Source organism: Grampus griseus, assembly GCF_964374135.1.
Source record: "Grampus griseus genome assembly, chromosome: 17".
In the NCBI taxonomy this organism is placed as follows: Eukaryota; Metazoa; Chordata; class Mammalia; order Artiodactyla; family Delphinidae; genus Grampus; species Grampus griseus.
In genome coordinates, this window is record NC_139011.1 from 6,378,588 (window position 1) to 6,405,795 (window position 27,208).

At 53.9% G+C, this 27,208-nt stretch overlaps 1 long non-coding RNA gene across 1 annotated transcript; it reads right to left on the minus strand.

The window, feature by feature from the left end:
• Positions 1-6,286: 6,286 nt before the first annotated feature.
• LOC309835566 lies at positions 6,287-21,944 on the minus strand. The gene is made up of 3 exons (XR_014298026.1): positions 21,815-21,944; positions 7,176-7,218; positions 6,287-6,658 (listed from the first exon to the last, which is right to left on the minus strand). It is a non-coding gene; the product is annotated as an uncharacterized lncRNA (long non-coding RNA).
• Between the last annotated feature and the right edge of the window lie 5,264 nt (positions 21,945-27,208).

A 27,208-nucleotide genomic window follows, 5' to 3' on the forward strand; every position in this document is an offset into this window, starting at 1 on the left:
AAAAGTCTTTCCTCGGAACAAGAAAATTACAAGGGAGGTAACGGATTCTGATCTCATCAGCCTCCCCGAGAGGCTCATCAGCTGGCCTCCCAGATGGTCTCTCATCCCCTAAGCCTCAATAAAAGCCCAGCCCAGCCCCAGGACACTGTGCTGTGGCTACCAGACTAATGGGATGTCTTTCCCAGCAGAGACCCATGCAGGAAGACCCCAAAAGAAGTACCAAAGGGAGAATTAGAGTCAGGCCTGGGGTGTTTCTGGAGAGAGGGGGATATCCAGAGGACACCTGGAGGGATTCAAGGGGAGGAGGCGGGAAAGACGGGGGATGGAGGGTGTCTTCATGATGACACACACCCACAGCAGTGGGTTGAATTGTGTCCCCAAAAGAAAGAGGTCCAAGTCCCAACTCGCTACCTGTGCATTCACCTTATTTGAAAATAGAGTCTTTGCAAAAGTTTTTTTGAGATGAGATCATCCTGGATTTAAGGTGGGCCAGAAATCCAATAACTGATCCTTATAAGACAAAGCACGGGGAGATTTGAGGCAGAGAGAGACACAGGGAGAATCCACGTGAAGTTAGTGGCACTGGTTGGAGTGATGTATCTACAAGCCAAGAACACCAAGGCTTGCCAGCGGCAAGCGGAAGCCAGAGAGAGGCCTGGCGTGAGCCTCAGAGCATCCAGGAGGAGCCAAGCCTGTCGGCACCTTGATCTCAGACCGCTGGCCTCCAGAGCCGCGAGACAGATTGAATTTCTCTTGTTTTAAGACACCCAACTTTGTGGTAACTTGTTACATCTGCCCTAGGAAACTAATACACCCACCTAAGGGCCAGAGCCGCGTAGCTCCCAGATTTGTAGCTGGTTTCTGACTGGCTTCCCCGGGCCTCACAGTCAGAGGAAATGATGAGGCAGTTGGGTCCTTTAGCTGTAAACTTCCCGGGCTCATTGGCCCCACGTCTCCGTGTTACATGGGGCTGCAGGAGCCAACACTCTGGGTCATGTTCTCCGCTAGCAAAGACGTGCGAGGCCAGGCCGGGCCCTCCTGCTGGTGTAGGAGCAGAGCCCAGCTACACGGCCTCCCCTGCCCCTGCATGCAGGCTGCGGGCCTTCCATCCTGTCTCCAGGGCCCGTCCCTCCCCGCTGGACTCGGCCCCGGTCCACAGCTGGGAGGAGAGCCCAGGCCTCAGGGCAAAAACCTCCATCCCCGCCCCCTTCCCCAGGCAAATTACTCCAGCAAGTCAAACACCTGAAGGGCTAAGAGCTCGTGGACTCAGCAAACCACCACATGCTGACTCCCAGCTTCTGCTTACCTTCCCCTGGGTCCCAGCTGTACGTGCTTTCCCTTGTAGGGGCCTCACGAGTCCCTTGAAGTGGGCAGGTGCTGATGGGCAAGTATCCATGCAAGAGGTTCTCTTACTGTTTTTTCTTCTTTTTTTAAACGTTCCATAAAGGCAGTCTCCAGCAAAGCTGATGCCACCCAGCCTGTGCCCACGCTGGTCCCTCTGCCTGGAGCCGCCTCCCTCCGTATTCACATGAGCCCCTCGACGTCAGCTCAGCCACCGCGTCCCCTCCCCCCATGCCCCGCGCTGGTTCCGGCACCTCTTTCTTCTCCGTGCTTTCTGCTGGCAGAGGAGCCCAGCTCAGAGGCTGAGGCCCTTGGCTAAAGGCACGCAGTCGAGAGTGCAGGGCCAGGAATGGAAATGCACGGCCCACGGGACAGGGTCCTGCCCTCACAGGGCTCGTGCTCTGGTGCCGTAGGAAAGGAGCGCAGACAAGTTCAGGCGACCCTTCAGACCGGGGGGCCACTGCCCCAGCCCAGGTCAGAGTCCAGCCCTCCCGCAAGCTGCGCGTGAGCGCGTCCTGGGGCGGCAGGTCACACCTGCCCACCCATCAGAGGGGCCGGGGTGGGAGCCCTGAGATGCCTGGAACAGGGGGCGGCAGGGTGAGGCCCGTGGACCCGGTCTGCTCGCTCGCGAAAGAAGTTTGATTGGGAGAGAGCCACACGCACTCGCTGATGGCTTGTCGTTGCTTTCTTACTCTACTCAGGCTGAGCTGAGTAGATAGGAGGAGATCTTCTGGCCCGGCTCACAAAGTTTGAAACAGTTACTACCTGGCCCTTTACAGAAAAGGGTTTGCAACCTCTGCTTTAAAGAGCAGAGGCCCCCCCGGGCACTCGGCGTCCTCGAGGTAGGGCGTTCCAGCCCCGGAGGGGGAGGAGAGCCACCCAGGTGTGTGAGCCACCCAGGTGTGTGCGTTTTGTTCTCTCCGGGATCAGGCAGAATGTGCTAGTCCCTGCAGGTGGAGGCTGTGGTTGGTTTTGCTCTGTATTTCGGCTTGTTTATTCCTCCTGTTTGTGTTACCGAGTCCAAGCTTGCTCTGCTCGCCGCATGACAGGCCAATGAGTCGGAGACGAGGTGTTGAGGCAGGGAAGAAGCCGGCAGATCGAGAAGCCGGCAAACTAAAATCTCAAAATAACCATCGTGTCAGGGTTTGGATGCCAGTTTCTTTTATAGCACAGAGAGGGGGAGGAGATGAGGAAGTAAAGTAAAAAGGCCCTAAGTTTTGCAAATTTCCCCTGGAATGGCCAGCCTCAGGGAAGGGATGTGCTAATTTCTTTTTTCTTGCAGCCACCCACAGGTGGACAGGGCCCGGATGTTTCCCTGAACAAAGGCACTTTGGTTTAACATTCAGGCAGAGGGGCAGGGTTCCCTGAGGCAGGCCATTGTGTATACACAGTATCCTTTTAGTGCAGCGGGAAGCAAAGGTTAAAGTAAAAGAAACATATCCAGACTCCCCTGGTGGCCCAGTGGTTAAGCATCCACCTGCCAATGCAGGGGACACGGGTTCGAGCCCTGGTCCGCGAAGATCCCACATGCCGCGGAGCAACTAAGCCTGTGCACCACAACTACTGAGCCTGTGTTCTAGAGCCCGTGAGCCATAACTACTGAAGCTTACACACCTAGAGCCCGTGCTCTGCAACAAGAGAAGCCACTGCAATGAGAAGTCCACACACCGCAACGAAGAGTAGCCCCTACTCGCCACAATTAGAGAAAGCCTGCGTGCAGCAATGAAGACCCAATGCAGCCAAAACAAAAAAAACCACACCACTCCAGCCCTCCTTTCTGGCTCCCTGCAGGTCACGAACTCTTGGAGTCAAGGAGGCTTCTCCTTGGAGGTGATTCAGTCTGAACTCGGCCAAGGTGGTAGATACCAGATGTGAAGACGGTGGGTGCTCTCAGGGGCAGGGCTGCCTGTGTCCAAGCATAGACCTCCTCTCTCACTGAGGTGCAGGGGTGGCCATGAGACACAGACTACCTTGCTCCAAGCTGTGTGGGTCTGCTCGTGGCCCAGTCAGTCCCTGGTAGGGAGTAGCCAGAAAATTTAGACCAAGCTTCCTCTTGCAGAAAGAACCCAGTCCACTGGGAGGAAATTCATCACCAAGTGGAGAGTCTGGAATGTTATATGGATTTATTGAGCACCGACTATGTTCAGGATACGGTGATGGGCAAAGCAGACCCACGGAGCCCCCAAGGAGCTCATGGACTCATGAAACAAACATGCATTTGACAAGGCAGCCCCTACGTGTAAAATCATACCATGAGAATAGTGCTGTCTTTTGATTTCCCCAAAAGTAGAGCTGAGACTAGGCCTCGGGTGCACAGACTTTATTTGGGATGTGATCCCAGGAAGCAGAAGGAGGGAGGGTGGGCAGGCAGGGAAAGAAAGGAGGAGAGGACACACACAGGGATGCCTCTGGGAGGTCAGTGCAGACGAGCAGGGGCCAGTGCTCCTGGGACCCCTGAGAAGTAGGCAGAAACCCTCCTGGAAGGTCAGCCGGAGAGACGCGGTGGGAGGGAGACCGGAGCACTGTCCGCAGCTCCAGGGTGCCCCCCGCTATGAACTCGATCCCACTTCTCCAATGTGGCTGCTCTCGGGGGAGCCCTTGAGGAGAGAGACCGAGACCCCAGCCCTGGACTCAGCGCCGTGCACCGAGACCCACCTGAGTTCTGTGAACTGACGCCCAGGCTGGCGGAGGGAGGTGGGGGAGGGCAAGGAGGATGTGACGTGGGCCCCAGATGTGTCGCTGTAGGTGCTCTAAAGGCAAAAGCGGGAGACAGGGAGACCCGTCCAGCTGGGGGCAGACAAGACGCGCCTGAGGAAGGGGCCAGCGGGACCGGCCCGGGAGGATCACGGGACGCAATGCAAGGATGGCTGGGGGAGGGGACAGGAGATGGGCTGGTGAGGGAGGGGGCATGGGTCCACATTCCTGCAGAGAAGATTACAAGGAAGGGAAGAACAGGAATTCGTGATTTTTGTCTCTCAAAGCTCAGATCCTCAGGCTCTGGTCTGCCTTCCTCCCTCCCTGCCACCTTCCCTTCCCTCCTTATTTTACCTTTCTCCTTCCCCCAGTGGCTTCCCCACATAAAATTAGTACCTGTGTGTTTTATAAAAGTTACGGGTGGCACGTTGTGCTGAGTACCATATCCGCTCTTTCTGAGATGGTGTAGTCAATTCATGGGCAGCCCCCGCGGAGCCGGGAGGAAGGGCAGAGTCCAGACTTGACACACACACACACACACACACACACACACACAAACACACACACACACACACACCACCACCACCACCACCACCACCACCCCGTGACCAGAGGGCTCTGCAGAGGCCCGGAGACCCACCTGGGGAGTGGGCGTTGCACTGGGGGGTGGGGGGCGGGGGTGGGTGTGGAGGGAGAATTCTGCCATGCTGGGTGATCTAGAACGAGATGACGATCGTCTAGGTAAGAAGAGAGAGATTCTCCTGAAAATCGTGCCTCATCAGTCAGGATTCCAGGGGTCTTCAGTAGTCTAGTCTCATGTCCATGTGTTTTTTTATCTGTAAACATGTGAGTACTACAGATACAGATGGCTTCACATTCTGCTGACCCACAAGTCCAAAGTAAATCATTTTCTTAACATCGGTCACCAGAGAAGAAAACTGTAGAGGGTGAAATATAAAAATATAAATATTTTTATACCCTACAGGCAGGTTGAAAATGAGGTAGAACAAAGGAAAATGCAGCTCCTGTGTATAAAAAGCCAAAATAAATTAAAGCAATAAATCTGGAACAGTGACAGAAGGCAATTTAATAAGGCTTTCCAACAAAAGCACGTTTTGAACAAGAACACACATCACTACCACCACTGTCCCCATCACCACCATCCCCACGACTTCAGGAAGCCAGATGTGGAATGAAGAAGCTGAGTGAGAACTCTGCGAGTTGATATGGTACTTTTGGTTTTCCTGATGGCCTCATCCTAAATCATGAAATAATGCATGGGTCGATTTTCTGACCTGTCAAATGCAGATAATAATGATTGCTTTGTGACTGTACCAAAGCAGTTAGAAAATTTGGAAGGAACCCCACTGGAAAAGCATAAATCCTCTATAAATACCAGTGTCTTCATCAGCATCTTAATCATTTTTATCAGAATTGAAGTCATAAGAGCAATAATAATATATCAGTTAATACTTAACCAATTTCTCTCGGGACTATAAAACCCCACTTTATGGGTGAAGATAACAAGGTTCAAAAACATTGCAACTCGTCAGGGTCAGAGCTGCCATACACAGTTGCACAGGTTGTGCACTGCACAGCTCTAGGCTCTAGGGATGCTGTTTTTGTTATCACAGTTTGGGACACTCTCAGCAAAGGGCAGTGAGAAGGCTTGAGCAACAGGCAACCTTTGTTAATTCTCAAAAAGGTTTAGCAGAAGGGCTGGTCAGGAGTTCAGTTTAATTGTCTGACTCGAAGATGACGTCTGAAACTTAAAAGCAAGTGTGATCTTTTTTCCAAACTAAATGGTGTAGAATCTCAACATAAAGCCTTCCTCGCCCCATTCCCTGCTGTCCCCAGCTAGGGCCACCCTTGTACTGCAGCCTGGATTCTGGGACTGCGGAGAAAGTTGTGGGTCCTCCCTGCCCACCACGCCACCATGGATGGGGGCAATAACAGATGTCAGCAACAGCCATCTGGGGGCGAGGTTGGAAGATAGCCACGCATGAGACACCAAACCAGAGGGTCAGCAGTCGATAACAGCAGAGGGAGGTGGGGCAGTGTTGTGCCCTGAAGGAAAGTTTGAAGAGAACTGAAACCCAGGCCCCAGTCCCCACTGCCCAAGCCATGCACCATGTGGTGAGAGGTGCACCTGCCCAACAGAAGGGCACCTTTGCTGGTTCACAAAAAGGCCTCCTGTAGGGAGCTGAGTACCCAAGGGGAAGGGAGGGGAGGGAAGGAGGAAGGGAAGGTGAGGACAGGAGAGGGGAAAGGGGAGAGGGATCCTGTATTCATCTGACAAGCATGGCTTGGTGGTTAAGAGCTTGGGCCCTGTGGTCACACTGCCTGGGGCTAAATCCTGGCCCCAACACCTACCAAGTGCATGACCTTGACAGTTACCTCCACGACTCAGTTTCCTTCTCTGTAAAGCGGGATTGATAGCTCCTTGAGGCTTAAGTGAGTTAAGCGGGGGGCAGGGAGGGTGCTGGTAGATACCCCGCATGTACTCGGTGACTGTCCGCTGTTGTGATGGGCGTGCGCTGGGCTCTGGGCGCCCACGGATGAACCAAACAGATCCTGGGAGGCAGATTCATAAACGAAGATGGATCTCAGCTGTTTCCATGGGCTGTGATCAAAGACCAGGAAGTCAGGTCAGCCTGGCAGCCAGGCCCCTCAGGACAGAGCAGATCCAAAGAACAGCAAGCTGACAATGAGGGTTGTGTTTAACTCCTGCACATTCAGGGGCAGAGACTTTACCAAGAGGAGACAGAATAAAACCCAGCTGCTCACCAAGATCTCCCCAACCCAGGCCCAAGGGAGCGCCTCCCGGTCAGCGCCCTGCCCCCTCCACGTCCCCTGCCCCACCCAGCACAGCCCCTCAGAGCACTGCACTCTGCACCTCCTCTCCTCAGGGACCGCTCCCCCTCATTCTGCGCCCACCCCCAACTCGGCAGGATTTTGAAAACAAAGAAACCAGCTCGAATCCTGGTTCCACCCTGTTCTAGTTGGTGAGCTAGAGCATTTACTGGGAAGATTCTGTCCCAGCAGGTGGGGCAGGCCAGTCCTTACTGTACACACGAAAGGAGGGATGCTCAGCTAGGAGCCGGAAGGCATGGGCCTTCCTTCGCCTAGTGGTCACTCACCGCAGGCAAACCCCGTAACTTCACTGAGCCTCAGCTTCCTCGCCTGAAAAGCAAACAAGGGTAATGATGGTTGAATGAGAAAATAGATTTAAAAACATTAGAACACTACGAGGCACACAGCTAGTGCTCAATAAATACGTTTGTAATTGTTACACCTGTTGTATAAACAATGCACCCCTCCCCAAGGTATTTCTCCTTTCTTGGTTTGCCTGTCACATGGTTATTTCAGTTCTACAAGCAAATTCTGAGCTCCGTTGTATAGCAGACCCTGGGCTGTATTCGGGGTGAGGAAGAGTATGGTCCTTGCCTTCAATATCTGTCTTAGAAGGGAAACAAACTCATAAATAACCATATTGCAATGGGGTCATTACCTCTCAGCTATTGTTACACAGTGCTGTGTAACAAGCACTCCCTAAACTCTGTGGCTTACAGCAACAGTCACCTTCTCACACTGCTCAGTCCTGCAGCGTGGCCTACGGTGCTGCGTGTTTAGCCGATGTACCCTGTGCTCAGCTCCGCCACATGTCTCTCCTCCCCCCGGACCTGCAGCCACCCAGGGCACGCTCTTCTCTGCAGATCACAACCTAAAGAGGCAAGTCCAACCACGCAAGCACATTTCAAGCCTCTATCTGAGATGCACTCACTAGCATCCCATTGGCTAAAGAAATTCACACAGGCAAGCCCAGAGTCAAGGTGTAATGATATACACTCTGCATCCACACGGTTCTGGGCAGGGGGTGCGGATGTAGAATGCGCGGGTGCAAAGAACTGGGCCCAATCTGCACGGGAGCCTGGACTCCAGTTCATTCTGAACACAACGGAGGTGTGAAAGAGGAATAAAGGCCCCAGGAAGATCATGCTGTTTACAGAGAGAAGGCTGCCTTAGAGGAGAGAGGGACTCGAAGCAGAAAGACCTCTTACAAGGGACCCCCTAGGAGTTCCACAACCTGACCCCTGTGAGTGACCGAGGGATGAATCTGAGAAACAGACCACACTCCCCAGTGCTGTGCGCCAGGCCCAGGCATTTTCCAGGAAATGAAAATCACTCCCCTCGGTCACTTGATAACTTGGGGAAGATCGGTCAGGCGGGCAAGATGATTTTTCTAAGGCTCCATTAGCGAGGATCAGACGAACGCCAGGTCCAGCTTTTGCTTGCACGTCCACCAGCGTGGGCTGCCCACACTGCATTGCAAGTTTTTGGTCGCCCTTTGAGAAGTCTTAATTATCTGGACCCATTGGAAACCGTGTCAGTTATTTGAAACCAAGAGATCGATAGCTCCAATCAATGCCGGGCCATCAAGGCACAGAGAGGTCGATAGAAACAGCCCCAGCTCCACACGCCAAACTCACGGTGCCCGAGGCACCTTCATTTTCTGAAATAAGAACAGAAAACTCTTCAAGTCGGACAGTGTGGTCACTGACTCTCTGACGAGGCCGTCACCGCAGCTCTCAGGAGGATATAGAATTAGATTGAGATCTTTTATTTTAGGTGGTTGAAAAGTTTTTGCCATTTTCCCCTTAGGAAACTGGTTATTTATTTTCAAATTGAGCCAGACCTGCCTGAGAAGGTTTTCTTCTCTCCTTCTCTCTCTTGTCTCCCCTGGGGTCCCACCCGATTCCAAAGGCCTCATCAGGCAGAGAAGAGCTGGGCTCCACTCATGATGCCATCATGGCTTTGCCGGGTGACCCCCGTGCCCAGAGGCACACTTGGCCTTCCCCTTGGGTGTCCTAACTTAGACATGGCATGACCGAGCCTGTGTCTCTGCGTCTCCTCTATCTCAGAAAGTGGCATGTTGTGGGTACCATCCACAATTAAAACAGGGGGCTTCCCTGGTGGCACAGTGGTTAAGAATCCGCCTGCAAATGCAGGGGATGCAGGTTCGAGCCCTGGTCCGGGAAGCTCCCACATGCCGGAGCAACTAAACCCGTGCACCACAACTACTGAGCCACACGCTGCAACTACTGAAGCCCTTGCGCCTGGAGCCCGTGCTCTGCAACGAGAGGCCACCGCAGTGAGAAGCCCACGCACTGCAACAAAGAGTAGCCCCTGCTCGCCGCAACTACAGAAAGCCTGCGCACAGCAACGAAGACCCAACGCAGCCATAAACAAAAAAATTTTTTTTTAAAATACAGTTTTTGGTGCAAATAATTACTGAGTGAACAAATGAAGGACACTGGGGAAGTTATATAATCTCCTGGAGGCCACTTTCCCACCAGTAAAGAAATGCAACTATTCTTATCCCTAGGAGCAGTTTAATGATTGGCCCAAAATAGGTGAGAACTTTAGCGCCATGCCTGGCACACCTGGGCCTGCTCCTTCTGCCAGTGGAGACAGGAGGCAGCCATCTGTGGGCCACGGGGAGAACTGGGGCTGGGTGTTCCCAGAGCAAAGGGAGAGCAGGGAATTGAGAGGCCCAAAGTTTCTCGTGCAGGTTCAGAACCGGCCAAGGATCCTGTGGAGAGAGAAATGAGATTCTCTCGTGGAAAAAAGCCCCAGAAAAACATCAAGTTGCCAAGACTGAATGTAAGAGACCCACATGAGCAGCTAGTGATGTCAAAAAATAAGGGGACAGCACTGCAGCTGGTGGGGGGGGTCACAAATCGCTTATTTGCTCCATACAACATGGCTGCGGGGTTCCGGCCACTACATCCTCATTCCAGGTAGCAGGAAGGGAAATGGGGAATGCAAGGAGCACTTCTAGAAGCCTGTCCATTGGTTGAACTCAGTCCCATGGACAAACTCGTCTGCAGGGGGCGGTGAGCAAGGTAACCTCTCAGCAGGTCAGGGCTCCCTCTAACAAAATGAGAGTTTTCTTATTTTGTTGGCAGTGACGAAGAGCAGAATAGACATGGCTAGGGGACCAGTTGATTCTGCCACAGGCGGCTTCTGCCCAGATAGCCAACATCATGCTGGGGGGTAAGGGGGGCTGAGCATCTGGGCCACCCTGGGCCAGAGAGGACTCCAGAAGGGCCTGAGCTGCAGGCTGACGGAGGAGACAGGACTCACTGTCTGCTCCCCCTGGCTGGCCCATCTCCTTAAAACAGGGCGTAGGGGGCGAGGACCAAGAGACAGCATAGAGGCCAAGAGGAGAGAGGTCTGGGAGGCCTGGATCCCAAACAAGGGAGCTGGGTTCAGGGTCAGGGTTCCAGTCCCACAGCTGGGGTCTTGGACCTTGTGTGAGCCCCCAGGGCTGGGGTGTGGAGAGCATCTGCATGGATTTATACGCCACTATTTTCAACATAATGGAGTTCTTTCCATTTTATTAATTTTTTTTAGTTCTTTCCATTTTAAAATTAATCACAAGCACTGAAAAGTGATGTCAATGCCACTAAACACTAATTTTTAAGAATGGTGAAGAAGATGTGTTGTATATATACAATGGAATATTACTCAGCCATAAAAAAGAATGAAATAATGCCGTCTGCAGTAACGAGGATGGACCTAGAGATCGTCATACTGAGTGAAGTAAGTCAGACACAGAAATAGCTATGATATTGCTTGCATGCGGAATCTAAAAAGAAATTATACAAATGAACTTATTTACAAAATAGAAACAGACTGAGAACGAACTTATGGTTACCGAGGTAGGGGGAAGGGTGGGGAAAGGGATAGTTGGGGAGTTTGGGATTGACATGAGCACACTGCTGCTGTATTTAAAATGGATAACCAACAAGGACCTACTGTAGAGCACAGGGAACTCTGCTCAATGTTGTGTGGCAGCCTGGATGGCAGGGGAATCTGGGGGAGAATGGATACATGGATATGTATGGCTGAGCTGCTTCGCTGTGCACCTGAAACTATCATGGCGTTGTTAATCGGCTGTACTCCAATATAAAATAAAATTTTAAAAATGCAAGAACCGGCAACTCAGACACTGATACAACCAGCAACGCGGACACTGACACACTGAGCAACTCCCTTTTCCTCCTGATGGCCACTGAGTCCTGCTGGCCTGCCCTCCAAGCGTCAGCGCTCAGCCCCTCCTTCCATCCCCACAGCTCTGCCTCCATCTGACCCTCATCTCTTTGGTCCTGGACCATCTCCATCACCTCCTCACTGGTGTCCCTGCATCCCCCTTCCTTGCTCTCCGGGCCATCCTCCACCAGCTGCCAGGAGGGATGATTCTAGAGCTGTGGTCCTCGGTGCTTGTTACAAGCACAGAACCTCAGGCCCCACTGTGGACCTACAGGACACCGTCTGAACGGTCACACTATCCCCCGGGGATTCTCACGTACAATAAGGCGTGAGAAGCCGTGTTGTAACCCACACCCCAACCGTGCCACCTCACCCCGGCGTCAAGGGCACCTTCACAAGACCCTGAAAGACAATGTTCTTAGCTCTCCCAGCTGCCTCTCCCGCAGCTCCCCTCCCTCCATGCGCCCCTAGAACCTTCCACTCCAAATACAGCGAGCTACTTACCATCCCCCAGACGCTACTGTTGTGTGTCCCCACATTTGGCCCTTTCATTCATTCATTCAGCTATCATTCATTCACTCCTTCCACAAAGATACACCGATGCTCAGGGCAAGGGACTGGGGGGCGCTCGTCCTCAGGGAGGTTAGTGTCTCCATAAGAAAGACACTAATGGGGAGAGCAGTCATTAAACATTAAGTGACTGATTATGCGACGATTAATTACGTCCATGTGAGGGCCTTGCCTGAGACGTTCTGGGTGATGAGAGCACACAACAGGGGTCTAACCTAGAAGATGCCTCTCAGAGTATGAAGACAGGCCAGACAGAGGAAGCGTGCGTATGAGGCCACGAGAAGTCCAGAGCTCCCGGAGTATGGAAGCAAAGAGGAGAGCGGCCCCAGGAGGCTCACTGGACGGTCCTGTGTGTCCTCAGAGCCACGGTAAGGGACTGGCCGGATGGAGAGACGAGGTGTGCTTAAAGAGGCCCCAGCGTCAGCTTTCCCGTCTTCGGAGTGACCGGGCCAAGCTTTCTAAAGTGCCTCACCCCTCCCCCCAGGAAAATGCTGCAAGTCCTACGCTATTCACAGAGGAGGCTCCGAATGCCTTGGAAGTTATCCCGGTGTCCTACGGTGACTACAAACAGCGGCCGTTGCTCCCTGTCACTTGGGCGGAAATATGGCCACATGTGTGAAATGGATTTCCTGCCAGAGAAGGGGTATTAATCCAGCTGCAAGTTTTCTCTGCTGCAACCCAAGGCAGTAAATTCCAGCTAGCCGGCAGCAGCTCTGATACAGCATGAAATACGGTGCTTATGGGGGTGTGTGTGTGTGTGTGTGTGTGTGTGTGTGTGTGTGTGTGTGTGTGTGTGTGTGTGTGTGTGTGTGTGTGTGTGTGTGTGTGTTTAACAAAGGGAACTCTTTTTCAGATTCTTAATTGACAATCACATGTTCCCATCTAAAAACCGGAGCAGATGATGAGATCATAAAAACGTGAGGCAAAAAAATGCCCGTTCCCTGCCCTTATTGACTCTTCAACGTACAGAGTTCATTGAGGGAGCCTTCTTGTCTGCGGTAGGGACTTTCCTGTGCTTCTGAGTATCAAAAGGAAATTAAACCAGCCAGAATAATTCATTGAACACACAGTAAATGCAAATTGGCTTTTAAGAACAATAATAGCGAGTATTAATATTCCTGGTTATTATTGTCACTAACATTTATTGAAAGATCCCAGGACATGGTAATTATTCTAGAGCTCCCTCCTGTAGATTCTGAAATAGCCAGGAAAGGCAGGCTGCTATTATTCCCTGTTTCTGTTGACTGACGAGCACTAAGATCAGAGAGGGTAAGTGTCTCTTCCAGGCTTGCACAGGTGGGTAAGGAGCCAAATGTGAACCCCAGCTTGTACGTTTCCCACCACATCACAGAAATTACACCCAGATCCCCAAGGTTGACACACTTCCTCATGCTCTAAAGTGGGAAGCCCCTCCACTCTCCCCAGCTGCACCTGCACCCCACCAATCCCCTATTTCCACGGGTTCCAGGGAAGATTTGATAAAGTCCCAAATCCCCAGCTACTCCCTTGGTCTGGTTATCTGAACTGGACCTTATGGCAAATTTCTCCCCAGAACAAAGTCTGTTTCAAAAGGCATTTTCCTGGCAATGTTTGATGCTAACAGGGTTTTTCCCAGATAGCTGTGATTTTCAGCCCCGGTCTTGTTCATTTCATCAACGTTTATTGAGCACCTACTGCATGCGATGATCTCAACCCTGGGGAGGCAATCATGTGGCTCGCACTCTAGCGAGAGGGAAGAGAGGGAACCAAGGCAGGGAGGAGCGCTCACCCATCCCCAGCCAGTGGCCCCATCAAGTGTACTTCCTTGGAGAGCCTTTCCCACGATGGGTGGAAGGGGGGTTGGCCCGCGAGCGCTGGGCACAGGAAGCTACTTGAATCCAATAGCTACCTTTCTCTCCCTCCTTCTTGACCAGCAAAACCTGCCTCTCAATGACAGAGGTTCCAAAGGCAGGTTCTCAAGTTCCCAGGCTCCCTTGCCACTAAGAGTGGTCATGTGATCAATGCCAGCCAGTGAGAGTGGAGGGCAAACCTGTTGAGGCTTCCGAGGAACATTTCTCTCTGATAAGATACAGATGCACAAATAGAAAGCCTCAGCCCTGTCTTCTCCAATCTTGATTTTTTTTTTTTTTTTTTTCCGCGGTACGCGGGCCTCTCACTGTTGTGGCCTCTCCCGTTGCGGAGCACAGGTTCTGGATGCGCAGGCTCAGCGGCCATGGCTCACGGGCCCAGCCGCTCCGCGGCATGTGGGATCTTCCCGGACCGGGGCACAAACCCGCGTCCCCTGCATCGGCAGGCGGACTCCCAACCACTGCGCCACCAGGGAAGCCCCTAGTCTTGATTTTTTATTTGGCTATGTGAGGAGGTCAGAAATCCTGTGACATGGAGGACTTCAAAACGCACTAAGGAGACAGAGTAGAAAGAAGGAAAGGACCCGGGTTCTTGACAGCATCCTTAAGCTGTCTCTGGTCTGTAAAAGGAAGATGTGTCTATAAATGGAAGAATGGCAGCCTGAGCAACCTAGACGTCAAGGCAAAAATGGAGAACAGCCAAGTCAATAATAACCATTTCTCTCCAGAAGAAAGCAAATGGATTTATCAGAGCAGAGACAATGGCCATAGGACGTAGCACCCAGTAACCGTTTGTCCTATCCCTGAGTTTTCTTTTTAAGATCTATATATATATATATTTAATGCTTTTCTTTTTTTAAAAAATGTATTTATTTAATTTATTTTTGGCTGCATTGGGTCTTCGTTGCTGTGCGTGGGCTTTCTCTAGTTGTGGTGAGAGGGGGTTACTCTTTGTTGCGGTGTGTGGGCTTCTCACTGCGATGACTTCTCTTGGTGTGGAGCACGGGCTCTAGAGAGCAGGCTCAGTAGTTGTGGCACACGGGCTTAGTTGCTCCGGGGCATGTGGGATCTTCCCAGACCAGGGCTCGAACCCGTGTCCCCTGCATTGGCAGGCGGATTCCCAACCACTGCACCACCAAGGAAGCCCCCTGAGTTTTCTTTTAAAGTGTCCACAGTCAGCCCCAAACCAGGCGGGGGCAGGATGCTGTGTAGGGTCTGAAAACAAATCCCAGGCTGTGAATCCCACCTTCACTGAACCCTACCAAGATTCCCCAGCTACTTCTAAGATTGAAAAAGAAAAAAAAGAAAACCCGGCCCTGAAGAGCTTTCCTTCAGCAGCAAGTCGGTCAGGATGGAGTCAAGCAATCCATCAAGGAGGAAATGAGGACACTCGGGTAGGGAATTGGAAATGAAGCCGAGACTGTACAGGAGAGTACACGAAGTATGAGAAGCAGCTTTCCTTTTAATGCATCTATACATGAGGACATCAAAACTACCGCATCTGAGGGGGCCTGCGTTCCCATTTGCAGAAGGAACCTTGGGACTGAAAGTCTGGTGGAAGGGAGCAGTGGCATCGCTACTGGGCCACCTGGAGGCCCTTGGGTTTTCCGCTCTGTCCCAGCCAGAGCATCCTCGGGATCAGGGGGGCAGGGAGGCAGCCAGAGGGCTGCTTCCAGAGCGCAGAGCTGACCTGTCCCTTTCAGCCCAAAAGATGCCCACGAACTCTGTTGTCCCGAGGCCTGGGAATGGCTTCTTTCCACAGAGTCCTGAGCTCTCTGTGATCTGACCTTGGCCCCCTTCCCCTGCTGCCTGTTCCTGGCTCTGCTCCCTCAGTACCGATCCACTCACTTCTTCCCTCCTTCACGCCTCTGAGCCTTGACCCATGTTTTCCTTCCTTCATGTACCCAACAAGCATTTGCTGAGTGCCTTCTGTGTACCTGGCATTGGAACAAGTAACAGTGTATAAGGATGCATTAGATACATTCCAAGCTTTGAAGAGCTGCTGAGCCCAGTGGGGAAGACAGATACATAAAAAGATCATCAAAAAGCAGTGTGCACAGGACGACCTGCACATTTGAGAGGGGAGCCTTGTGTGAGGTGTCAGAGCCCGAAAGGGGTGAGGAGGGCAGCCTGGCATGGACACGTCCAGCTTGGCGTGGAACCCAAGCTGGGGGAAGAGGACAGCCTCATGGTGGGGCAGCTTGACAGGAGAAGTCAGAGCCTGGGGGAGGAGGTGGGAATGAATAGAGGAGATTTCACATACAGGAGGGTTGATAAATAAATGAATACGTTAAGGAGGATGGAGGGAAGTCAGGTTTCTCACCACTGGACTTACAAATACAGGAAGAGCGAAAGCTAGAATAAACTCTCTGGGGTTGGATTGGAATTGAATGTCTTGTGGGATCTTAGTTCTTAGTTCCCCGACCAGGGACTGAACCCAGGCCCTCAGCAGTGAAAGCACTGAGTCCTAACCACTGGACCGCCAGGGAATTCCCAACTCACGGTTTTCAGTACATACGATAGAATTAGAAATAAACATCCATGTAAATGTCTGATGCCACCAGGCAGCCATATTCCATTAACACCAGGCACACCTCTCACCCAGCGCTTGGCTTCTGGGTACCCTTGTCTTAAAGGAATCGGGCCTTCCTGAGCAACAGCTATTGACATATTTTGAATGTAATCTCCTCACAGAATTTGCTCGAAATGGGAAGTAAAGGAAATCTGGACATCCCATCCTACCCAGATGTTCGAAATGATGGGACAAGTTGAAGCCACAAGTACGGCACCGCTTCTGTGACGTTCCCATCCAAGGGGCCTGACCCAGCCTTGAGGGAACGTCAGCCTGAAGTGAGGGATACTGACAAAATAACTGGCCTGACGTTTTCAAAGGTGTCAAGGCCATCAAAGTCAGGGAGAGATTCAGATCTGGGTCCCCCCCCCATCCCCGGGGGCCCTTGGAACCCCTTGGCCTGCCCTTCCTTCTCAGCAGGGTTCATGGAGAGCTCAGCTGTGGTCCCACACATCTCCCCAGAGCCCCTGAGATGCAGAATTTCATATTACTGTGGGTCACCTCATCCCCTTCTCTTACAAGTTCACCAGGGGAACAGGAGAAATTAAAGAGAGCAGCAAGGAAAATAATTACTGGGCTGAAAGACTTGATAATTGCCAAATGATTGAAGTTCGCAGAGAGCTGGAACTATGGAGACGAGCCAATTGATCTTCTTGACGAGAGTTCAGAAACGACAGCACTACCTGTAGCAATAATTGCAGAGTTTGCTAGTCCCAGGAGGGAAAAGCGAGGCCTACTTCCAAGAAAGTGATCTATATAGTTATGGAGATGTATTTATCGTGTCCCCACTCCCAGTCAGCAGCAGACCGGTGAGGAGATACGAGTCCAAGCTTGGGGTCAGGCTCTTCAGTTGTCACAGCATTCACTGGATGTGGAGCCCTGGACAAGTTCTTATTCTATCTGAGCCCCAGTTTTCTCTTCTATAAAATGGGTTTAACAATACAAATATCATAAGGTCGTGGAAGTGTTAAATCCTACGTAAGTTGATTATCACAGTGAGAGCTCGGTGAGGGCCGGCACCTGCTGCTGTGGCTGCATTTTGCACCTCTATCTCTTTACTTTATAAGCAGCAGCGATGAGAAACAAAAACGAGGGCCAATGAGTCCAGAGAGGAAAGAAAAGCCAACTCAACTCATAAAAGAAGGGCTTCCCTGGTGGCGCAGTGGTTGAGAGTCCGCCTGCCGATGCAGGGGACACAGGTTCGTGCCCCGGTCTGGGAAGATCCCACATGCCGCGGAGCGGCTGGGCCCGTGAGCCATGGCCGCTGAGCCTGCGCGTCCAGAGCCTGTGCTCCGCAACGGGAGAGGCCACGACAGTGAGAGGCCCGCGTACCGCAAAAAAAACAAAAACAAAAAAATACAAAAATAAAAAACTCACAAAAGAAATCTTGCTTCCTCCAGGAAGACTTCCCAGGCTTCTCAGGGGCAGGTCACTGATCCCTTCCCTCCAGGCTTGCTGCAGCCAAGAAGGTCTGAGTCAGACCACACAGAACCACGCCTGCAACACAACATGAGGGGCTCCTCCAGCCCAGCACTAGCCAGGGACCCTCCCCTGGTGCCCATGCTCGCTCCAATCTGCCGTCTATGCCTCCGGAGCCTGACCCTGGCCTTGCTCTTTGGGCTACTAACAGGTATGGCTTCTCCAGGTTAGACTTTTGGCTCTCTCTGTCTCTTTTTGTGTCTCTGCTCCTGTGTGTGTCTCTCTCTGAGAGACCTTGCCTCTACTCCCTAGCGCTCATGACCCCCCAGCCTGAGTCCCCCAGGCTCAGTGGCGGAACAGTGGGATTGGTGGGATTCTATACCCAGGCCCCAGCCCCAGCCCGGTTCACCTGGAAACCGCCCCTCCCCACCGCAGCTGCAGCTCCAGGGCTATCCTCAGCCCCCCTCCCTCTTCTAGGGCTGGGAAGCCAACTGGACCCAGACCCAGCAGAGCTGTTACCCAGGAACTTCCAGCTACAGTAGACACTTCACCTGCCTCTGATGATGGAGGCCACGGGGTATGAAGCTCAGAAGCTGAAAGTGAACAGAAGCCCCCGTGTGAAGGAAGCTAACTTGCAGCAAATGAAAATTAATCCAGAGGCCCAGGTGAGCCCTCTCGTCTGTGGTCGTCTGGCCCCTCGATCCCAGTGCCCATTCTCGCCTCCCAAAAGCCTGTGTCTACACAGCAGTCACCAGTGATCTCCTAAAGCAGAAGACAAACCATGACCCTCTTCGTTGCTTTCTCGTCACCGTCGAGGAAGGTGCCTGACTCTTCCCATGGCCTCGAAGGCTGTCCGTGCCATGGGCCCTGCTGCCACTCTGACCTGTCCTCCCGCCACAAGCCATGCTTCCCTTCCTGCTCTCCTCTCAGGCCCTGTGCTGGGGCAAACTTCCCGGCGTTCAAGGGTCAGCTGCCCTCACACTTTGATCTCAGCTGCAAAGCCCCTGCCCTGGTGCCCTCTGTGCGGAGGCCCTACCCGTCCACTGGCCTGGCTGGGGGAAAAGGCAGCAGAACCTCCCAAGAGGGCGCAGGGCTCCCTGCTGCCCCCATGAGTCTCTGGTCAGTGCCTGCCCGAGGCGTGTTCCAGTCACGGCTGGGACCAAACTCACAAGGCCAGGGTGGCACTTTTGATTTCTGTTCTTAGCTCCCTGAGGTCCTAGTAAGATGGGAAACACCGGAGGCTGGGTTTGCAAAGGACCCGAGGAACTCGGAGAAGAACCAGTGGTCTAAGCCTTTGTGTCTGAATGAAGAAAAGGAGGCAGAGGGGAGACACTGCCGACTTAAGTCCCCAGTGAGTGAGAGACGAAGCTGTCACGCATCCCTAAAACCTGAGGATGTGAGGGCAATAGCCAAGAGAAGAGTTCCCCCACCAGCCTCTCCTTTAATCCTCCGACGTGTGCCCTGCGCTCCGAGGAGACAGGAGACGGAGGTCAGTTCTCATCGACTAGGTCACCTGTCCAGCAGAGCGCCCTCCCCAGAGCTCAGTGGCTGAAAACATGTTTACTATTTCTCCTCATTCTCCCTCAGCAACCAAACACACATGCACTGCAGGCCTCCTCGTCCGGGCCCAGGCCCGGGTTGGCACCTGGAACACAGAGGTCGGGGAGAAAGGGGTTCTGCTTCTGGGTTGGTGGAGCAGCTCACGCCGCTGCCTTCAGCTGAGAGCTTAGCTGGGGAGCCCTGGCTCTCCTCCAGGTGGCCCGACTCTCTGTGTGCTGTCTCAACTCCTGTGGCCTCTGGGTGAATCCTTGTGTCCACCAGCCGATAGCCCGGACTTCTTAGAGCATGGCAACTGGATTCTCGGGGGCAGCCTTCCAAGAGGACAAGCCCCAACACGGAGGCAGATTTAAAGCCTTTGCTGGCATCACAGGGGCTAATGTGACCATTGGCCAAATCAAGTCATGCGGCCAAACTCAGAGTCAATGTCAGAGGGGCAGGGGATGCCAGGAAGTGGGGTTCCCTGGGGGCACTCAGGCACCTGTCTGTAACACTCATCCTCCCCGCAGACAGACATGCAGCTTCCCCAGGAGAAGGAAAATGTAGGGCCGGCCGGTGGAAAGTCTGACAGGAGAGTCTAAATGAAGCTGGAATCCCAAAGCGCTAGGATGTGTTCCATATGTGTGAAACGGGGAAAAAGAAAAAGCACACACTGCAGAGAGACAGCAGGAGACTCTGCCCACTGCTACCTGCCTCAGCACGGGGTAGAGAGAAACCTCCCCTGAGGATCCGTAACCACCAACCAGCTCTCACACATATTTGCAGACCAAACTATTACTCTACCTGTAGTTCCAAGACCCTTTGTCTGCAAGGGCGGCCATAACAAAATGCCACAGAGCAGGGGCTTAAACAGTGGAAATTGTTTTCTCATAGTTCTGGAGGCTAGAAGCCCAAGATCAAGGTTCCTGGAGGGTTCGTTTCTGGTGAGAGGTCCCTTCTCTCTGCCTCACATGGCCTTTCCTCTGTGTACACGTAGAGAGAGAGAGAGAGAGAGACCGAGCGCTCTGGTGTCTCTTCCTGTTCTTATAAGGACACCAGTCCTGCTGGATTCGGCGCCACACTTATGACCTCATTTAACCTTATCTCCCTAAAGACCTTATCTCCAAATATAGTCGCACTGGGGGTTAGGGCCTCAACATATGAATTTGAGGGGGACACAGTTTAGTCCATAACCAATCACAAGCTTAGAATTCATTTTAAAGTAAAGCAAGTATGAACCATTTCTAGAAGAATGCAACTTCATTCCAGTACTGGAAGAATTTCTACAGATAAATATCCAAGGAACATGAATTCACAATTAAAAAAAATCTCGAAACACTTAAGGAAACAAAACACTGTTAATGTGGAACCAGACCCACAAATAATTAGGCACCGTATCATTTATACATTTACTGTTTAAAGGAATAGAAGAAACTACCCACAGGAATAGGAGATGGCAAAATTGACAAGCAGATCTAAAAAGCAGTGCTTCTCTAAATCGAAAAAATAATAACTGAAATTTAAAACTCAGCAGGTCAAATTGCAGATTGGCTACAGACGATGGGAGAATTCATGAACAGGAAGATAATTCTGAAGAAGTTGCCTCAAAATGTAGCATAAAGAGACCAAGCTGAAAAATATAAAAGCAAGATTAAAAAAACGAGAAGACGCACGTGAAAAGGCTTTTTACAACCTTATGATCAAATTTCCAGAACAGTGAATATGGGGAAGAAGAAATTTTGAAGAAAAAATCTAAGAATTTTCTAGAAATGATGAAAGACAGGTCAGGATTCAGGAAGCTCAGCCTACCACAAGAAAACACCCAGGCTGAAAGTGAAGAACACTGAAAACAAAGATTCTAGAAGCTTCCAGAGACGGAAGACAGATTCCCTCTCACGGAACCAGCACAGATTGAGAGCTGACTTCCGGGTAGCAATAGTGAAATGCAGAGGACAATGAGATAGTATCACAAATGTCCTGAGAGAAAACGTTTGTCAACCTAAAACCATATTCAGCGAACATCTTTTAAAACGGAGCATGCAGTCAAGACATTTTCCAGACAAGCGCAAACCAGGAGCATTTATGACCAGCGGCCCTTCGCTGAAGGAAATTCTGAAGGAAGAGTTTCAGGAAAAAAAAAAAAATCCTCTGAAAGCAGAAAGTCCCTCAGAAGAGACAGTGAGCAAATAAGTTGATAAATATATAAGCAAATCTGGGCTTTCCCGGTGGTGCAGTGGTTGAGAGTCTGCCTGCTAATGCAGAGGACACGGGTTCGAGCCCTGGTCTGGGAGGATCCCACATGCCGCAGAGCAACTAGGCCCGTGAGCCACAACTACTGAGCCCCAGTAGTGGCCCTGCCACTGCCCCTCACTTGTCATCAGCGAGAGCCAGATGCCAGGAGTGGGGCTGTGCGGCCCGCCAAGAGCGGGAGGGGACCTGCTGTCCCAGAGGTGCCCCGGCCTGACCGGATCTCGGGCCAGTCAGCATGGGGGGGGGGAGGGGAGGGGAGGGGAGGGGAGGGGAGGGAAGATCCCCCAGGAGTGGAGAGGGGACACTGTAGGGTTATGGGTGACCGAACACACCACTGTCCCAGTCGCCCAGCGCCGCCCCCAGCCCCGGGAAGTGGCCCCGAGATGAAGTCCCTTCCTTCCTCCTGGATCTCGGTCTGACCCTCTTTTCGTCAGGCTGGGCTGGCCGTGACCAGCGGGCCCCTCTTCTCTACCTTTTTGGCTGCGTTTACTACAATGCTAATAAAACCGAACAAACAACTTTTACGCACCCAGTGCCCTCAAAGTGGCCCCAGAAGAGAGGGTGAGGCCCCGGAGACCGCTTGGTCCTCTCCCCACTCACTGATTTTCTTGCAGCTTTTCACTCAAGGAGAGTTTCTATCTTGGAGGCGGAGGGAGGCCCCCTCCCATCAGCCCCGCGCCCCGCCCCCAGCGCCCCGCCCACCCCCGGCCCCAGCGCGGCCCATCTCTTCTGTGAAGCGTCTATTTACAAAGCAGGTCACGATCTGAGAAGCACGCTGCCGTCTAAAAATAGAAAGTCATTACGCAGCAGACAAGCGCCAGCTCCGGCCTGCAGAGCTGCGAGCTGGGGAAGCGCTGTTCCCGCCTCTTCTCCCCTTTTGCTTCTTCAGCCCCGCCTGGCCCAGCACCAACCGCAGCTGCAGGTCACAGGCCACCTGGCCGCCCACGCGCCGCGCCACCTCCACCTGGGTCCTGGCTCAGCCCCAGAACCCAGCCCGGGCAGAACCTGGTTTCCCTTTGATTCTTTCGACAATCCCCCCGAGGCTAGTGTTCTCGTCCATTCGTCCACTGAAGGACCCGAGGCTCTGGGCGGCAGGGGACTGTCCCCAGATCAGGAGGCCAGCGGGTGGCAGAGCTGGGAGGAGTGGCAGGTCAGTCTCAGGGGATTTGTCCATCACGCCAGGGGCTCCACCTCACGTCCCCAAGGACCATTCTCTCTGGGACGTGGGCCCTGACACCATGAAGAGACCCTGGGAAGTGCGGGGCCCCTCTCTGCCCGCCCCCTCCTGGGGGGCCTGCCTGGGAGGCGGGATAGGGGACCCTGATGCACCTCTTTGCCTGGGATCCACCCCGCAGGGTACCGAGGGTGCCTGCCCTGTGCCTGGGAGAGCCTTGCGGCCGCGGATCAAGGGGACAGCTCTCCAGATGGGGGATGGCCTCTGACGCCGAAGGAAAGGAGACGGGAGCCTTGGGCATGAACAAGGGCGAAGAGGAGCCCGAGACCCCGGAGCCGCTGTCTCCACGGAGGCTCTGCGCGGCGCAACCTTAAAACAAAGTAGTAGAACGAGAGCCTGCGCGGTTGAGAGAAGCCCCGCCCCCCCCCCCCCCCCCGGGTGTGGGAGTATCTGGACGTGCGGAGGCCGGTGCTGCGCGCGGCCCTGCTCAGTGGGGGGCAGGGTCAGCTTTGTGCGTTAGGCTCCTGCTCAGGTGGGGGCATGTCTCCTGGCATCTCTGGCCAGTGTGGCAGGGCCCCTCCCTTCTCACCTGCAGGGGCTGCTGCAGCCGAGGGCGGGTGGAGGATGCCCCTGACAGTCTCGCGCGCTGGGTGCCGTCTGCTCGGGGGATCCTCTCCCCTTGACCCACGGGGAACCCGGACAAGGCACTGCTTGTTTCTTGAGTCCTGCCCCTGCTGAGCTCACAGTGAGCCAGGAGGTGTAAGGAGTATGTTTTGCTTAACGGTGCAAGTCACCATCCTATTGTGACACAGAGGGAGGACTGGGTTGTGACTTTTCCAGCTAACTTGATTCCTTCATAGCACGCAGAAGAAAGAATGGAACAAAACCTTATTGCTTGGGCCATGGACTTCAAATGCAAATAGCAAATGAGGCCAAATAGTTACCAGCAAATGCCTGCAGTGGCCTGAGTGGGAGGCGATAAAGAACCGTGGGGACTGGGGCAAACCCCGGGGCCTGTGCCTCGGTTCCACGGCTCCACGCCCCAGCAGACCCAGGGCACGCAGAGCGCGGGCTGAGGTTGCAGGTCCCCTGCTTATCGTGCAATCAGAAATGTAGATAATTGTGTAGCGTTATTTGGTAGCAGATGAAAATAACCTAAAACACTGGGAAAATAATCTAACAACACTTGTTGTTGGCAAGTCAGAAGCAGAGAAAATAGGCACACCGCTTGATAGTTAATGCAAAAGTGTTTCTAAGGTATCTACAGCTTGACCTAAATTATTCAGTATAATAGACGTGTAGGAAAAAGTATCTAGGGAGGTGAATATTCTGTGATACAGTTGCACCATTTGGTTTAAGATGGAGAAGTTAAGCAAGGGAAGGCCCAGCTCTCCTGGATCAAGCCTGCACAGCCTTAGGAACGACGGATAGAGCATGTGTGTTCATTATGAAAATAGTCTGTGCTTTCCCATTATGAACTCGGAATCCCTTTCAATCCAGAGAATCCAGGCGAGGCCTACACAGGGCCCACGCTCCTGGGATCTTCTTGGGCTTGGGGCTTCCCCTGCAGCTGCTCTGCAGACGGCACCGCGGCGACCACGGGGGCCCGAGTGGCTCTGGACTCAGCTGCCCGGTGGACTTGCCCTTCGCGCCCCTCTTTGGAAGATTTTGGATCTTGCCCCCTGCATCATCATCTTTGGAAATCATGAACTTCCTGCCCGCAAAGGGAAGCAGATCCAATCCCCTCTGCCTGCACTGTTGTGTTATGATTCGCTTTGGGTGTTGACGTTGATGTCCCTTCGACAGCCGCCGGCGGCTTCCCTAGGAGCCCGGCCTTGGGCGAGGGAATGAGCACAGCATAGCATTTTGTTTGGGGAGATCGTCCTACATTTTGCTGAGCAGAAATACCACGTGAGGCTAGCCCGGAGAGCTAAAGGGGCTCTGGTTTTTAGAAACCCTGTGTGATCTTCCCGCCCACGTGAGGGTGGGTGCGTCCTCCCCACACCCCGCACAGTACAGGTGCTCAGCCCGCCCCCGGCCCCACCCTATCACCCCAACTGCTGGCTTCTGAGAGTCCCTCCACCGCACCCCGAGGTGGCGACAGAGAATCTCCGTCTTAGCGATGGAAGAACCGAGGCTCAGAGAGCTTCAACATGGCTCAGCTGATGGGGAAGGACAGGAACGGGGAAGCCTGGGCCTGGCTCTGGAGAAGCAGCCAGGGGTTAAGGGTGATAGGACATCGGGGGTTAACACGACACCCACGGGGCCGGGCGCCTCTGTCTGGAACCGCGGTGGTCTGCTACTGGGAGAAGTGGGTGACGAGTCACTCGGTGGGCAGCCTCTCGCTCCCGGCTGGCCGGCGGCCAGGGGGCTGGGGTCCTGGGGCGGAGGAGGCCAGGGCCTCTGGGAGTGATGGCTCTGCAACCAGCGGGGAAGCTGGGCTGAAGCCCCCTTGGGGGCCTCGAGGGTCAAGGGAAGGCTGTGACCCACACCTGAGGACTGCAGGGGCTGCACCCGGCGCGCCGAGTGCGTGCCCGGCAGCTGGGGGACCACTCGCTGGTGGGTGGAAGGGGCCCTTGCACCTGGCGGGCACTTCACGGGAGCCTGCTGTCGTGGTGAGTGTCGTGGGGAGGCGAGTCCTTGTCCTACCCTCAGGAGGTCACTGTCATGGAAATGAAGGCTGAGGCTCTTCACCTGGGGAGGGACGGAGAGTGGCGTCCCCGGTCCCCCTGGGAAGTGCCTCTGCGCAGGCGCGCACGTCAGTCAGGGTTCTTCCCGTCCTAGTGCGCAGCTGACAGCTGCCGAGAGCTTACCACGTGCCAGGCCTCCTCCTGACGACCCGGGAGGGGGGCACGACTCTCCCCATTTTGTAGGGGAGGACACAGAGGTGTCAAGTGGCCCCCCTGGGGATGGGGGAGCCCGGAGCAGTCCCCCGGCCACACTATCCCGCGGGGGGGGGGGGGGCGGGCCGGGGAGGGGGGGGGTAAGGACCACAAGCCTGTGGAGGAAGCGACGTGATGTGACTTCTGAAATCAGGGCCGAGCCTGTGGCCCCCTCGCTTGGGGACTCTCTCTCTTGGACCTATTGCTCTGCGGGAGGCTGGCCGCCGTGTCGTGAGGACCCTCGGGCGGCCTGTGGAGGGGCCCGTGGGACAAGGGCCAGAGCCTCCCACCAGCAGCCCCGTGAGTGAGTCGGTGAGTGGATTCTCCAGCCTCCAGGGACCGCAGCCCCTGCTGACGGTTCGCACCCTCGTGAGACTCTGAGCCAGAAACAGTCCCTGATTCTCGACCCTCAGGGAATGTGTGACATTGTAAATGTTTGTTCTGTTAAGCTGCTAAGTCCTGGGGTGGTCGGTTACACGGCAGTTGATAACAAGTGCACCCAGGTATGGACTGCAGGGAGTGCGCTGTGCCTCCAGAGGATGCCCTGTGCTGGGTCACCTCCATGAGCCAAAATGAGGGACAATTTGGAGGAAGAGCGTTTGGGGTGAGGGCAGAGCAAGGACAGCAAGCCATCTGGGACAGGCTGCTGGGGAAGGTGCTGTCTAAAGGCAGGAAGGTGGGCGCGGACATGGGCACCGGGAGAGAGGCCAGAGCCAGGCGGCCCGGGGAGGGACTCGAAATCACCACGGAGCCGGAACACGGACAAGAACCTCTTAGCTTCTGCACAGAAGCATCCATTTGTCGGAGCTTCCCATAATGCAATGCAAAAGCACCAGGCCTGGGCCACTTTGCAAGATTTAAGTCGCACCGAAGGCAGGGCCGTCGGACTAGCAGAAAGCAGAGCTCCTTCGGCGTCGTGGTCGTGATTTTCACAACTCCACCAAGGCATCCGTTTAAAAAGCTAACTCTAAGGGTTGAAGACAGTTAAATACACATTGAAGACGCCATCAGCTGTTATTTTTAAAACCACGGGAAGTCGCTCAGATCCTTTAAAAATCAAACACTAGAATGGCTATCTCAGCCTGCCATGCTTGAAAGCTGCTGCTGACAGACGGGCCAAGGAGGAAGCCCCGCTGAGACGGACCAAAACCAGCTTAGCTGGAGAAAAGTAAAGTGGAATTCCAAATCGAAAGACTTCTGTCCAGTTGTTCAGGGCTAACCGCACCCTCTCACACCTCCTCCCCAGCCCGTTAGGGGCCTGGCCCGGGGCTGAGCTGGGGACACTGGCACCTGGGATGCAGTGGGGCCTGCAGAGCCCTGAAGCCAGCGCAGCACCCACGAGGCGGCCAGTGACTCTAACGCAGTGTGACAACCAGGCGGGGTCTCTGGGGCAGAGCTTCCGGCACCAAGTCTTAAAGGAGGCACAGGAGTTGGCAGAATCTCAGCGCTTCCAGATCCCTGTGATGCAAACGGGTCCCAGATCTCCCTCCCCGGGGGCCACGCAGTGAGGCCTTGGGGCTCTGAGCTGTGTGTATGTCCTCATTTCCTTTTCCCTGCCACGTCCTGAAATGGCAGGGAGCACGGAGCAAGCAGAGAGGTGACCAGGCCGACAGGACGCGTGTGCTGAGGTGAAACGCAATGAACGGGTACCGACGGTCCGGGCGAAGGGCCTCGAGCAGCCCCCCCGTGAGGGGGACGCACGGGGGCACACGGTGCGCAGCGTCAGGGCGGCCGAGTGGGGAGCTAGGCCCTGCCCCCAGCTGGCGTACAGAATTAGAGCCACCTGAGGATGGTCGTCGCAGGGGGGATTTCAGGCTGGAGGGGTCGGTAGGGGCCAAATCGCGGAGGGCCTGGGCAACAATCGGAG